General features: G+C 40.1%; 1 protein-coding gene across 8 annotated transcripts in view; it reads right to left on the reverse strand.

The window, feature by feature from the left end:
* Window positions 1-14,957, reverse strand: part of RBM10 (RNA binding motif protein 10) — a 49,618-nt gene that overhangs the window by 23,860 nt on the left and 10,801 nt on the right. For all 8 annotated transcript variants that reach the window (XM_083482487.1, XM_083482495.1, XM_083482494.1 and 5 more), the window contains exon 2: window positions 1,026-1,146. The gene's annotated coding sequence lies outside the window, so the exon portion shown is untranslated. The remainder of the gene's footprint in view (window positions 1-1,025; window positions 1,147-14,957) is intronic.

Genomic DNA, 14,957 nt, shown 5'->3' on the forward strand with positions numbered 1-14,957 from the left:
ATTCTATATTTATAACCCGTCTTTTTCCCTGATGAGACTCAAGGCACCTTACAAACTAAAAAACAATTAAACATTCATAGAATTAAAGCTATATGCATATATAAAATCTGTCTGTTCGTATGTAGGAGCTATGTAACAGAGGCCATGATGTGTTTCCCTCTCACTCACATGGCTCCCATTTACCTACCCACTTACAACTGAGTCTAATGAGAGAGTACAGTGGAAATCAACAACAACAACTTATTATTTATACCCTGCCCATCTGGCTGGGTTTCCCCAGCCACTCTGGGCAGCTACCAACAGAATATTAAACAGAATAAAACATCAAACATTAAAAACATCCCTAAAAAGGGCTGCCTTCAGATGTCTTCTAAAGTCAGATAGTTGTTTTATTAAATAATAGCCCCCTCCACCCCTTCTGCACTTTATTAATAATGTTTCTCAAAATAGGATCCTGTGCAAAAAACAGGATTCCTCAGTTGTGATAATGCAGGGCTGGCTTGCCATCCAAAGGCCTCACATCATTGCCAAACCCATCCTTTACCTTCTTTCTGTGGCGGTAGGATGCATTATGAAGCCATTGCCTTGCACGGAGGATGAAGAACAGTCAGGAAATGGGAATTAAGATTATTCATATGAACTCCGAAACTAAAAACCTTTCTCCCTATGTTACACCACAGCACTCCTGAGCAAGACTTCATGGTACCTGGAGGTCTGCACAAGAGGAAGTGACATCCCAGCCATTTTATTGCAGTGCTGTGCCACCTGCTAATAGGGATGCTGAGCACAGCAGTGGTTAAAATGATACCACTCTTAATTTAGGCTTACACCCACTTTTCAACACAGCAAAGCAGAGCTCAGAATTAGTGCTGAACTCATCCAACTGTTCATGTTTACATGCTTAGTGGCAAAAGGTGGGGAACTGGTCATTGGGCTAATGTGGTTACTTTGAGTCACTCCACCAGGCAAAAGTGGTTTGCCTTACTCCATCTTAGAAGCCAGAAATAGTTAGAGAAATATTTTACCTCCTCTCATACTCCATTGCTACTCGTGAAGTGCAAGTGCTTCAGGAATCTCCCAACACCAGGCTCTTCAGTGGGTGACTATCATTCCAGCATATCATGAAAAGTGGGGTGTCAATTATCTCTGCAGAGAAAATAGATGAAATAAATCAGCAGCATTTTCACACACAGATTCCCACCCTAGCTTGGCACCAGCAATAAGAGGAAGATAGCATCTTTTAAAAACTAAACACCAGCATGTTATATACATAAGCATATATATATATATCTCCCATTTGATCTGGTTATTTCTCAGATCCGTCATTTCTATAGTACACTCACACAACTTCAAAGCTATCCAAAGTATGAACTTTGCTAACGCCCATGTCAATATAAATACGGAACCAATTTGGCCCCTTGGTTCTGGATTAAGGCATGCTCAAAACCTAAACTCAGGCCTAGTTCACCAAGCTACAGTTCCTCCCTTGTAAGGTGGCATGGCTACCCCACAGAATGAATGTTGACAGATTACCATGTGACATTTTTCCTGAACCTTAATGGAGAACCACGACATACCTCAGACTCCTTCATCTTACTAGGAGGCAAAATTATCACTCCTAAATGAATCTTTTTTATATTTTAATCAGGTAAGCCTAGGTTCCAAGTGTCTACAGATGTATTCCAAGATTTGAAATCAACAGCTGTATGACCTTGAGCACATCATTATTGTGCCCATCAGAGAGATACCGTATTTTCCATGTATAAAACTAGGGTTTCCCCCCCTAAAAAATGATGTCAAAATTAGGGGGCATCTTACACACAGGGCCATCTCCCCCCATTTTCTTAAATATGAGTCTCCCAAAATAAGGGGCATCTTATACATGGGATTGTCTTATAGATGGAAAATACAGTAATTCTTTCCTGGATTTCAGGTGTTTGAGAGATTTAGAAAGATTTATGGGACTAAATAACTTTTGAGCCACAACAAATAAAGCTACAAATACCATAAAAATAAAATCCCTTTACAATAGCAACTGTGTCCTCTCACTCTCATTTGCAACCCAGGATTTATTACATCTCTTTGAGTCAGCAATCACCTATGAAAGCAAAGCAGCCCTGTGAGCTTACAACACATATAGGGTTGAACACAACCAGGGCAATAGAAAATTACAAGATCCCTCTACAAATGACAGGTCTCTCCAGTGTCTGGCTATGATGCTTCTGGCTGCTGAGCGTAGGTGGGTTATGAGCTCTTTCTGTTGTGAGTGGGGGTTATTGTCTTGGAAGATGTTCAATAATACTTGCTTAGTTATTTTGCATATTTCTTGTATGACTGATGTCCAGAAGAGTTGGATCTTAGGATATTCCCACCACATGTGGAGGTGTGTCTGTGGAGGTACATCCTCTCCAGCATTTTGGTGAGGTTCCTGGGTGTATTAGCCTTAATTTTCATGGTGTTAAGTACCACCTGTGAGTTTCAGAGTGAATTCTTTTCTTTTCGCTGATATGGATTTAAAGGGAGGTTTAGACCACATTCTGGTTCATTGGGTGGGGTTAATCTCATAGCCTATGTCATCCTCCCAGTTTTTTGATTACGTTTAGGGGGTTTGTGGGATTCTGGAGTAGTATTTTGTATATTGCGGACACCATCCCTTTGCCATGTCCCTTTGTTGTTAGGAGGAGGTTTTCAAAGGTTGCCAAGGGCCTAGTTGCTGCTGATTTTACTACTGGATTAAGAGGGCATGTAATTGGTGGTGTGTTAGCCAGGGCATTTGGGTGTTCCCTAGTTTGTCTTGTATTTCTTATGTAGATATGGTTTGCTATTTTTGTAGAAGTCTGTTAGGTGTATAAGCCTTTGGTTTGCCAGGTTTTAATCTGGAAGTTTTGTGCTACATGGTGGAATAATGGGTGATGTGCCAGGGGAATTAGTGGGGATAGGGTTGGGGACAGCTTACCTACTTATTTCCATGCTTTAAACTTTATTGATTTGTCACCATAAAGGTTTGTAGTTGTGGAGGTATAATTTGTTGAGGTTTCTGGTTATTTGTACCCCTAGGTATCTGAAATTGGTGCAACAAAGTTTTATCTTGGTGATATTGGCGAATTCTTTTTGGGTATGGGGTGTATGTTGAAACACATAGCCTCAGAGGGTTTGTAAGAAGTTGGGACCAAATTCCATGTTAGTTAGTACTGCTAATAGGTATTTCCACTCTAAGCAATCAAAAGCTTTGACTTCCGGTTTTTACTGCCTCTGGGACAGGTGTGCTTCACAGAGGCTCCAAGAAGCAGCTGTTAGAAGGGTTTTATGGGGGGGGGGTAACACAGAGGCTACGCGTCCCCAGAAAAGATTCAGGGGGTGACCCTGAATTGAAAGTATCCAGCGGTGTCAAGAAAGGGTGCTCCATATTCTCCATCTTAAGCAATAGGTGTTAAAGAGCATAGAGCCCCCGACGCGTGGAGATGAACACCCCTTGACAAAAAGCCTCAGACCCGAAACGGTAAGAGCGGCGGTAGAATTTCCAGTTCCTTTTATCCCTAATATCAACTATCTGGCTGCTAAAGAGCCAGTGTGGTGTAGTGGTTAAGAGCGGTAGTCACGTAATCTGGGAAACCGGGTTCGTGTCTCCGCTCCTCCACATGCAGCTGCTGGGTGACCTTGGGCCAGTCACGCTTCTGTGAAGTCTCTCAGCCCGACTCACCTCACAGAGTGTTTGTTGTGGGGGAGGAAGGGAAAGGAGAATGTTAGCCGCTTTGAGACTCCTGAAGGGGAGTGAAAGGCGGGATATCAAATCCAAACTCTTCTTCTTCTTCTAAAGAGATGCGAAAGTTAAGAGAAACAAGTGAACTGTAATAACAGTAAAAACAACGTTTGTGAGGTCGTGGGAGGGGACGTAAAACAAAGAGTATCCTCCAGCAGACCAGAACACCAGGAACAGTGGCCGGGAAAATCTTTTTTTTTTTTTTTACTCTGGAAATTCTTTTCACTGTATATAAAAGATAGCACAGGAAACCTCCACAAGTTTCAGTTTTAAAAAAGATAATTGTAAGGAGTAATCTGCAGTGACCATGCCTGCCCCCCTGGAAAAATAAAAAGACTGTGAGGAATCTAAACTGCTGGTGTGTGCGTGTGGGGAAACAGCAATACTAAATGAATCATAGAATCATAGAGTTGGAATAGACCACAAGGGCCATCGGGTCCAACCCCCTGCCAAGCAGGAAACACCATCAGAGCACTCCTGACATGGTTGTCAAGCCTCTGCTTAAAGACCTGCAAAGAAGGAGACTCCACCACACTCCTTGGCAGCAAATTCCACTGTCAAACAGCTCTTACTGTCAGGAAGTTCTACCTAATGTTTAGGTGGAATCTTCTTTCTTGTCGTTTGGATCCATTGCTCCGTGTCCGCTTCTCTGGAGCAGCAGAAAACAACCTTTCTCCCTCCTCTATGTGACATCCTTTTATATATTTGAACATGGCTATCATATCACCCCTTAACCTCCTCTTCTCCAGGCTAAACATGCCCAGCTCCCTTAGCCGTTCCTCATAAGGCATCGTTTCCAGGCCTTTGAACATTTTGGTTGCCCTCCTCTGGACACGTTCCAGTTTGTCAATGTCCTTCTTGAATTGTGGTGCCCAGAACTGGACACAGTACTCCAGGTGAGGTCTGACCAGAGCAGAATACAGTGGCACTATTACTTCCCTTGATCTAGATGCTATACTCCTATTGATGCAGCCCAGAATTGCATTGGCTTTTTTAGCTGCCGCGTCACACTGTTGGCTCATGTCAAGTTTGTGGTCAACCAAGACTCCTAGATCCTTTTCACATGTACTGCTCTCAAGCCAGGTGTCCCCCATCTTGTATTTGTGCCTCTCATTTTTTTTGCCCAAGTGCAATACTTTACATTTCTCCCTGTTAAAATTCATCTTGTTTGTTTTTGATGTCAGACTGTTATTGATGTCAGACTGACTGGGCGGTAATTATTTGGGTCCTCTCTTTTCCCCTTTTTGAAAATAGGGACAACATTTGCCCTCCTCCAGTCTGCCGGGACTTCGCCTGTTCTCCAGGAATTCTCAAAGATGACTGCCAGTGGTTCTGAGATCACATCTGCCAGTTCTTTTAATACTCTTGGATGCAGTTCATCTGGCCCTGGAGACTTGAATACATCTAAACTAGCCAAGTATTCTTGTACTATCTCCTTAGTTATTCTGGGCTGTGTTTCCTTTGCTGAATCATTTGCTCCAAATTCTTCAGGTCGGGCATTGTTTTCTTTCCATTTTTTGTACACATCCTTTTTTAATCTTAACTCAGTTAAAAGTTCTTTAGATAGCCACCCTGGCCTCTTTAGGCACCTTCCATGTTTCCATCTCATTGTATATTTGTATATTTTCCTCTGGCACCTCTGGGACACCCCATATTCTGAGAGTTTATTCTCTGACTTGCATCTGAAGAATGGACATTGCATCCCAGGTTGCTTCCTGTGTGATTTTAAATTCCTTATTTTCTCTTTTAACTTTTTCACATTCTTTCTTATTTTCTCTTAATTCTTTGGAGGATTTTTTGGAAATCTCTTCCAAATGTTGTGTTTTGTTTTTAAGTTCATGTACCGTTTTTGTTAGTTCATTATTTTCCTTGAGAAGATCGTTTACTTGTATTTTTATAATTTATAATTTTATAATTGATTTAGTATTTCCCGCAATTTCACCACCCATCCTATCCAATTTATCATCCATTCCTTTTACTTTGTTGTTCATCTCTATCTTAAAATCACTAAATTCTTTTTTCATTTCCCCTATATCGCCCTTCAGACTCCAAATTAATTCTTTTAAATACATCTCCTGGTCCATCCCAGAATTCCTTCTGCCCTGTTGATTATACGTTGGGCCCACATTTTGTTTTTTGTTTGATGATATATTGGTCTTTTCCCTTAATCATTTTGGTTGAATATTACCACTGATTACTTTTTCCAATAGACCAGACTTCGGAAAAAGCTCACTTATCACACCATTGTTATGGTTGCCCACCCCATTTGCATTCCTCCGTTCACTTTTTATAGAAGTTGCAGCTTAGTCTACTCCTTATTCTCCAAGAAAATGTTTTAACTCCTTCCAGATATTGGAGTAATTGATATTTCTCTGTGAACCGACTTTATACCACTATTCCCAATTACTATTAAATAGAATGCAATCAAAATAGAACCACTTATTCAACAGATATCAGAGCCAAAATATATCTTTCGAGATTTCCAAGTTATTTTTCCTCCCCTCCTTTTTCTAATGAAATTTCTAGTATTTTTTGCTGGTATTATTTCTCCAATCAAATTATGTGTTGTTGTTAATCCCTCCCTTTCTATTTTATTTCTACTTAAATATTTCTTTCATATAAAGCACCTATTAAAATAGGGTGCTGTTTCTTTTTTTCACCACCTGGTGTCGCTGTGTCTAGTCCTTCCACTCTTTCTTGCCACCGTCTCTCTTGTAGTCTTCCGTTCATCTCTTTGTCTTCTTCCCTTCCCTTCTCCTGAGTCATGCTGCAGCTCAATCCCCTTACAAATCATGCTGCGCCATATTTATTGTGAGTAAAAGTTAAATATTTAGTTCAAGATTGTTTCTCTTTTGGTGTTCCTTTGTGTCCTCCGTTCCTTTCCAGCTTTACTGCTGAGTCCTTTTACGCTTGTAGACCTTTGAGCTTTTGCGTTTTACTTTATCGCTGTTTTGGGCTTTCCTTCCCTTATCTTTTTCCACTGCTGCCCCTGTTCCATTATTTCATATCTAATATTTGTGATTTTATATCTCCCACCAGTTGCTGGAGGTCTCATTAGAACCTCAAAGCCAAAGTTTGGGTCAAAATTAAGGGAGAGAAGAATAACAGTGACCTCATTGTGGGAGTTTACTATAGATCCCCAAGCCAAACGGAGGACATAGATGATGCCTTCCTGGAACAGATGGCCAAGCATGCAAAAGGAAGGGAGATAGTAGTAATGGGGGACCTCATTTACCCGGATATTTGTTGGATGTCAAACTCAGCCAAGAGCATAAGGTCAAACAGATTCCTCACGGGCCTTGCAGACAACTTCATTGTCCAGAAAGAGGGAGAAGCAACAAGAGGAACAGCCATTTTAGATCTGGTCCTAACCAATGCTGATGACCTGGTTAGTGGGGTAAAAGTGGAAGGATCATTAGGCGCGAGTGATCATGCTCTTCTGAAGTTTACTATACAGCGGAAAGGAGCAGCCAAGCATACTAGGACTCAATTTCTTGACTTTAAGAAAGCCGACTTCATAAAACTTAGGGAAGTGCTGGATGAGATCCCATGGACAGTAATACTAAAAGGAAAGGGAGTTCATGATGGCTGGGAGTTTGTTAAGAGGGAGATAGTAAAAGCACAACGTCAGGCAATACCAATGAGACGGAAACATGGAAGGTGCCTAAAGAAGCCAGGGTGGCTATCTAAAGAACTTTTAACTGAGTTAAGATTAAAAAAGGATGTGTACAAAAAATGGAAAGGGGGGGAACCACCAAAGAGGAATTCAAATTAATAGCCAGCACATGTAGACACAAAGTCAGAAAAGCTAAAGCACAGAATGAACTCAGGCTTGCTAGAGAGGTTAAAAGCAACAAAAAAGGCTTTTATGGGTATGTTCGTAGCAAAAGGAAGAACAAAGAAACAGTGGGGTCACTCAGAGGAGAAGATGGTGAAATGCAAACAGGGGACACAGAAAGGGCTGAACTCCTCAATGCCTTCTTTGCCTCAGTCTTCTCCGTTAAAGAAAACAATGCCCGACCTGAAGAATTTGGAGCAAATGATTCAGCAGAGGAAACACAGCCCAGAATAACTAAGGAGATAGTACAAGAATACTTGGCTAGTTTAGATGTATTCAAGTCTCCAGGGCCAGATGAACTGCATCTAAGAGTATTAAAAGAACTGGCAGATGTGATCTCAGAACCACTGGCAGTCATCTTTGAGAATTCTTGGAGAACAGGCGAAGTCCCGGCAGACTGGAGGGCAAATGTTGTCCCTATTTTCAAAAAGGGGAAAAGAGAGGACCCAAATAATTATCGCCCAGTCAGTCTGACATCAATACCAGGGAAGATTCTGGAGCAGATCATTAAGCAAACAGTCTGTGAGCACCTAGAAAGGAATGCTGAGATCACCAATAGTCAGCATGGATTTCTGAAAAATAAGTCATGTCAGACTAACCTGATCTCGTTTTTTGACAGAATTACAAGCCTGGTAGATGAAGGGAACGCAGTGGATATAGCCTACCTTGATTTCAGCAAGGCATTCGACAAGGTGCCCCATGACATTCTTGTAAAGAAGCTGGTAAAATGCGGTCTTGACTATGCTACCACTCAGTGGATTTGTAACTGGCTGACTGACCGAACCCAAAGGGTGCTCATCAATGGTTCCTCTTCATCCTGGAGAAGAGTGACTTGTGGGGTGTCACAGGGTTCTGTCTTGGGCCCAGTCTTATTCAACATCTTTATCTTCTTTTTTTTTAAAGATATTTATTACAATTTTTAAACAACAAACAAACCACCAAACACATAAAGTGCAATCACCATATAACAAACAGAAAAAATCAAAGTAAGATTATAAGATAAAGAAAGAATAAGAAAGGAAAATACAAATAAAATAAAGTTATTCATAAGACATATTTTCATAATCTTCAGACTTCCTCACATCACCCTTCCCTGCGTTCTCATTCATGTAGTTATATGCAGCAATTTGTTACCTTACTTCCATTCTTATTTTATAAATCTCAAATATTATGTTCTTTTAACTTTTAAATGGTTGTATCATAAATTAAACTGCTTGGCTTGAACATAATATTGCTTCAAACTTCATCATTTCATAAAACATCACTTATTCTCATATGTCTTACAATTAAATTACTGCTGCCATGTTTCTTTCAATCGTGCATTCTCCTAACATTCATACAGTTTATAATGTTTTTGTAAATAATCTTTGAATTTTTTCCAGTCCTCTTCCACCGTCTCTTCTCCCAGGTTTATTCAACATCTTTATCAACGACTTGGATGATGGACTCAAGGGCATCCTGATCAAATTTGCAGATGACACCAAACTGGGAGGGGTGGCTAACACCCCAGAGGACAGGATCACACTTCAAAACGACCTTGACAGATTAGAGAACTGGGCAAAAACAAACAAGATGAACTTTAACAGGGAGAAATGTAAAGTGTTGCACTTCGGCAAAAAAAATGAGAGGCACAAATACAAGATGGGGGACACCTGGCTTGAGAGCAGTACATGTGAAAAGGATCTAGGAGTCTTGGTTGACCACAAACTTGACATGAGCCAACAGTGTGACGCGGCAGCTAAAAAAGCCAATGCAATTCTGGGCTGCATCAATAGGAGTATAGCATCTAGATCAAGGGAAGTAATAGTGCCACTGTATTCTGCTCTGGTCAGACCTCAGCTGGAGTACTGTGTCCAGTTCTGGGCACCACAATTCAAGAAGGACACTGACAAACTGGAACGTGTCCAGAAGAGGGCATCCAAAATGTTCAAAGGCCTGGAAACGATGCCTTATGAGGAACGGCTAAGGGAGCTGGGCATGTTTAGCCTGGAGAAGAGGAGGTTAAGGGGTGATATGATAGCCATGTTCAAAGGATGTCACATAGAGGAGGGAGAAAGGTTGTTTTCTGCTGCTCCAGAGAAGCGGACACGGAGCAATATATCCAAACTACAAGAAAGAAGATTCCAACTAAACATTAGGAAGAACTTCCTGACAGTAAGAGCTGTTCGACAGTGGGATTTGCTGCCAAGGAGTGTGGTGGAGTCTCCTTCTTTGGAGGTCTTTAAGCAGAGGTTTGACAACCATATGTCAGGAGTGCTCTGATGGTGTTCCCTGCTTGGCAGGGGGTTGGACTCGATGGCCCTTGTGGTCTATTCCAACTCTATGATTCTATTCTATGATTCTATATTTAAAGAAATTCCATACAGATTTCTTCGAAGAAGGGATGTTTACAAACCATTAGTGAGCCAGTTAAAGAAAAATGGAATGCAACACAGATGGGAATTTCCGGAAGGGATTTCCTTCTGCTACAAAGAAAAGAGATTTAAATTATCTAGCCCTCAGGATCTTGAGAAATTTGCTAGAAGATACGATAAGGAGTTGGGAAAGGTGGAGAAGATAAGACCAGTAGGAGAACAGCAAGAGGAAGAGAGAAGAGGAGAAGAGGAAGAGGAGGAAGAAGAGGAGAAGGACGACGGAGAGGAAGAAGAAGAGACTAACAGCAAAGAATACCAAATTTGAACCAGATTTCACAACAGCTTTAAATAAATAAAAATGGCTTTGAGAATATTGTCATGGAATGTAAATGGGCTTAATAATAAAAGTAAAAGAAATCAAATCGAACATGTATTGATTAAACTGAACCTTGATATAATTTTTTACAAGAAACACATGTCGCAAGAAAACACAAGAGGATTTTAAGCAATAAAAGATTAGGGAGAGACTTTATTGCTTCAGATAAAAACAAAAAGAGGTGTGGTGTTATATATAAAAGAAAAACTTGACCCAAAATTAATTTATAAAGATGAAGATGGAAGAGTGTTAATAGTGCAAATTACATTTCAAGGGGAGAAGATAATTGTAGCTGGAATTTACGCACCTAATGATAAAAAGGCAAACTTTTATTCAAAACTTAGAAAAAAGATTGCTGGATTTTCTGGACCAACAATTGATATTAATGGGAGACTTTAATGGTGTGGTTATTTCAGACCTGGACAGATCAACAAAAAAAGAGACACAAATGAGGGTAAATTACCCAGACCGTTTTTCGATCTGGTGGACACTATGGGACTAATAGATATATGGAGACTAAAACCCCCCACAACAAAACAGTTTACTTTTTTTCCGGATCCAAATCAAAGTTGGGGGAGAACAGACTTTATTTGGACATCTAAGGAATTAGTCCCAAGAATATACAAATCGGAAATTCTTCCAACGACTTTCTCCGACCACAACCCGGTGTATCTGGAAGTGAGAGGAAAAGACCCTTCATCATTTAGATGGCGAATGAATGAAAGTTTATTCAATATCAAAAGATAATAAACAAGGCAAAAGAAACAATTATATAATATTTTAATTGGAACTTAAATAAAAGAACACCCATAGAAACAGTATGGGATGCAAGCCAAGTCATTATGAGAGGCTTCTTTATTCAAAAAAAAAAAGTTTTCAGAAAAGGGGTAGAGAAAAGAAAAAAAGAGGAAATTCTAGCTCACCTAATGGAGAATGACAGATTGCTAACAATTAAACCAAAAGATGAAACAATAAAACAAAATAGAAAGTTGTTGCAGGCTCAGTTTTCCATGGTGGTAAATCAAGAAGTAGAATGGAGAATAAAAATGCTGAGACAAAAGAACTTTGAATCAGCTAATAAAATAGGAAAATATCTGGCATGGCAACTAAAAGCAAGACAAAAACAAAATGTAATTTGCAAAATAAGAGAGGGAGAAAAGATGATAGAGGACCCCAAAGAAATAAAGGTATTTCAGAAATACTATAAAGACCTATATAAGAAAGAGAAAGAAACTGGCAATAGAAAATTATATACAAAAACACCAATTACGACAGATTACATTAAGAGAAAGAACAATTAAATCAGACAATTACAGAACAAGAAATTGGAAAGGAAATAAAGAAAATGAAAATTGGGAAAACTCCAGGTCCAGATGGCATTTCAGCTAAATACTACAAAACACTAAGTCAGTGTTTCCCAAACGTTTTTGGGCAACGGCACACCTGCTTACCGGAAAAAAATCTCGCGGCACACCACCATTAAAGCCCCGCCCCGTGACGTCAGCGCGCAGCGTCACGCGGGGGGGGGGGACGCACAAAAGTGAACGTTTTTTCCCTTCCCCTTGCCGGGGTGGGAGGAGGCAGCAGAGCGAGGGCAGCTGAGGCGGCGGCGGCGATAGCGGGCGGAGGAGGAGCCGTCGCCGGGAGTTGCTGCTGCTGCTGTTGCTGCTGCTGCCCGGACATGCCGGCCTCCTCCTCCTCCGCTGTCTCGCGCTCCTCCCTTTTGCGCGAGCTGCCCCGCCGCTCGGCACCACCACCGCGGAGCCGCCCCCGGCTCGACGCGGATCCTCGCCGCCGCCGCCGCCGCCTCTCGCCGCCCGACTCGCCCGCCTCCCTCCCACAGCACACCAGCCGGTGTCTCACGGCACAGTAGTGTGCCGCGGCACACCGGTTGGGAAACACTGCACTAAGTGACCAAAGAACCCCGGTGTTGTGTGAGGTGATGAATAATATTTTAAAGGAAGGGAAAATCCCCGGCACTTGGAAAGAAGCACATATTACTTTAATTCCAAAAAAAGATACTGACGGTTTAGAGGTCAAAAATTACAGACCTATTTCATTACTGAATAATGACTATAAACTATTTGCAGATGTTTTGGCAGAAAGACTAAAAAGACTTCTAAATGAAATAATCCATAAAGATCAAGCTGGTTTTTTACCAGGGAGACAGCTGAAGTATAATGTGAGAAATACTGTAGACATAATTGAGTATTTAGAAAGTAGAAATGACAAACAAGCGGTGTTGGTCTTTATTGACACGGACAAAGCATTTGATAATGTCTCCTGGTGGTTTATGAAATTTGAAAATAATGGGAATTGGAGAAGGGTTTATGAAGGGTTTTGAAGTTATATATCAAGATCAAAAAGCCAAACTTATTATAAATAATAATGTATCGGAAACTTTCAATATTTCTAAGGGGACTAGACAGGGATGTCCTCTGTCACCCGTTATTTATCAGTTTTAGAGGTTCTAAATAAGATGAGAGAAACGTCAGAAATTAGAGGGATCAAAGTGGGATCTAAAGAATTCAGAATAAAAGCATTTGCGGATGATTTAGTTCTAACATTACAGGATCCAAAGAGAAGTGTACAAGAAGCCTTACAGAGAATAGAAGAATAAAGTGGTGGGGTAAAGTGGTGGGGTTCAAACTTAATAAGAGTAAGACCAAAATGTTAAATATGAATAAAGAAGAGACAGAAGAACTGCAACAGGAGACAGGAATTATGGTGGCCAAGAAAGTGAAATATCTGGGAATATAGTTGACAGCAAAAAATATAAATCTGTACAAAGATAATTATGAAGTTACATGGAAAGAGATTAAGAAAGATTTAGAAGTTTCGGACAGACTGAGACTCTCCTTTTTAGGGAGGGTATCAGTGATTAAAATGAACATTTTACCTAGAATGTTATTTTTGTTCCAAACAATTCCAGTGATTAAGGGGTCAAAACAATGTAAAGAGTGGCAGAAAATACTGGCGAGATTTGTCTGGCAGGGAAAGAGGCAAAATTTCTGGGAATTAATTTACAATGAACTCAAGAAAACTTTTAAATACACTTTTCCAAAAAAGCCCAAAGCCTTTCTACTGGGGTTGATGGGGAAGGATTTTTTTTAAAAGATAAAAAAAAAATCTATATGCCACAGCGGCAGCAAGAATTATGCTGGCCCAGAACTGGAAAACAGAAGCAATTACCATTGCGGAATGGCAGGTTAAGATGAGGAGTTACACAGAACTGGCCAGATTGTCAGGAAGAATTCGAGACCAGGATGAACAGAAGTTTCAAGAAAGCTGGAGTAAATATATGGTGTATATAAGAGATAACTCTTACAACGTATGGTAAATATAAAGTTAAATAAATAGAATAAGCGATGTAAGAAAATATAAGATATTTGCTGAAGGGGTGTAGAGAAGTCAGAAGCTCGGCAGAGCTAAAGGCAATTATGTGACATATTTGTATTATAAGTGTATGTTTAATGAAAACAATAAAAAATTATTGGTAAAAAAAAATGAAAGAGATTAGAGCCAAATGAATCAGTAAGCAGGATTGATGCCATATGGGTCCCGACAGATATGCTAAGGAGGATCGAGGAATCACAAATTCTACCAAAAACCATCTCGGATCATAATCTGATTTTATTAAAACTTAAATCAGACTGGAGAACAGGAATAAAAAGATGAAAGTTGAATGAATCTTTACTTAATGATGAAAGAGTATTAGAGGGTGCAAAAAGAACTATGAAAGAATTAATAAAAAAATTCCTTCCAGTAGCACCTTAAAGACCAACTAAGTTAGTTCTTGGTATGAGCTTTCATGTGCATGCACACTTCTTCAGATACCATCTGAAGACATCTGAAGGCAGCCCTGTTTAGGGAAGCTTTTAATGTTTGATGTATCATAGTATTTTAATATTCTTTTGGAATAATAATAATAATAATAATAATAATAATTATTATTATTATTATTATTATTTCCTTTGGGGTGATAGGACTAAGCATGAATTCCTGTTCCTCATCAGTTAAGGTAGGCATGGTCAGCCCTGCTAGGAATTTTCTGATTTTCTCCTTGGGCGGGCTGTGGGAGGTGTATAGGTTGGAGTAAAATTCTGCAAATTCTGAGGTTATTTCTTTGGGGGAGAATGTTGCCATCTTTTTTGGTGATGCAATGTATTCGTGTTTTGAGTGATTTTTTCCTACACCTGTTTCCCCTCCATACTCATAGAAGCTTTGTTTAGAGTATAGAAAGTTGATCATTGTTTTGTTGATTTCTAGGGAGTCTAGTTCCCTCCTTTTTTGTTCTATAAGTGTAAGGTATTCTTTAGCTCCTGTTTGTTTGTTGCATGATGAGAGGGCCGTGATGTCTTGTTCTATTTTGCTAATTTTTGAGGTTTGTTTTTTAAGGGATGTTTTCTCTTTTATGAAAGCTCTTCTGGTGACCACTTTCATTGCGTCCCAAATGAGAGGGGTTGTTATATTGTCTACATCATTTTCTTTGAAGTAATTTTGGAGAGTTTTTGTGAGACTCTCGACAATTTAATTGTGGTTAGGATGGGACTGAAGGACCATGATGGGGTGGTTTGTGTCCCTTCTCTTAAAGGGTAGCTTATACTGGGGCGTGATCTGTGATTTTAA

This window comes from Podarcis liolepis, assembly GCF_965112155.1.
Source record: "Podarcis liolepis genome assembly, chromosome: 17".
Classification (NCBI taxonomy): Eukaryota; Metazoa; Chordata; class Lepidosauria; order Squamata; family Lacertidae; genus Podarcis; species Podarcis liolepis.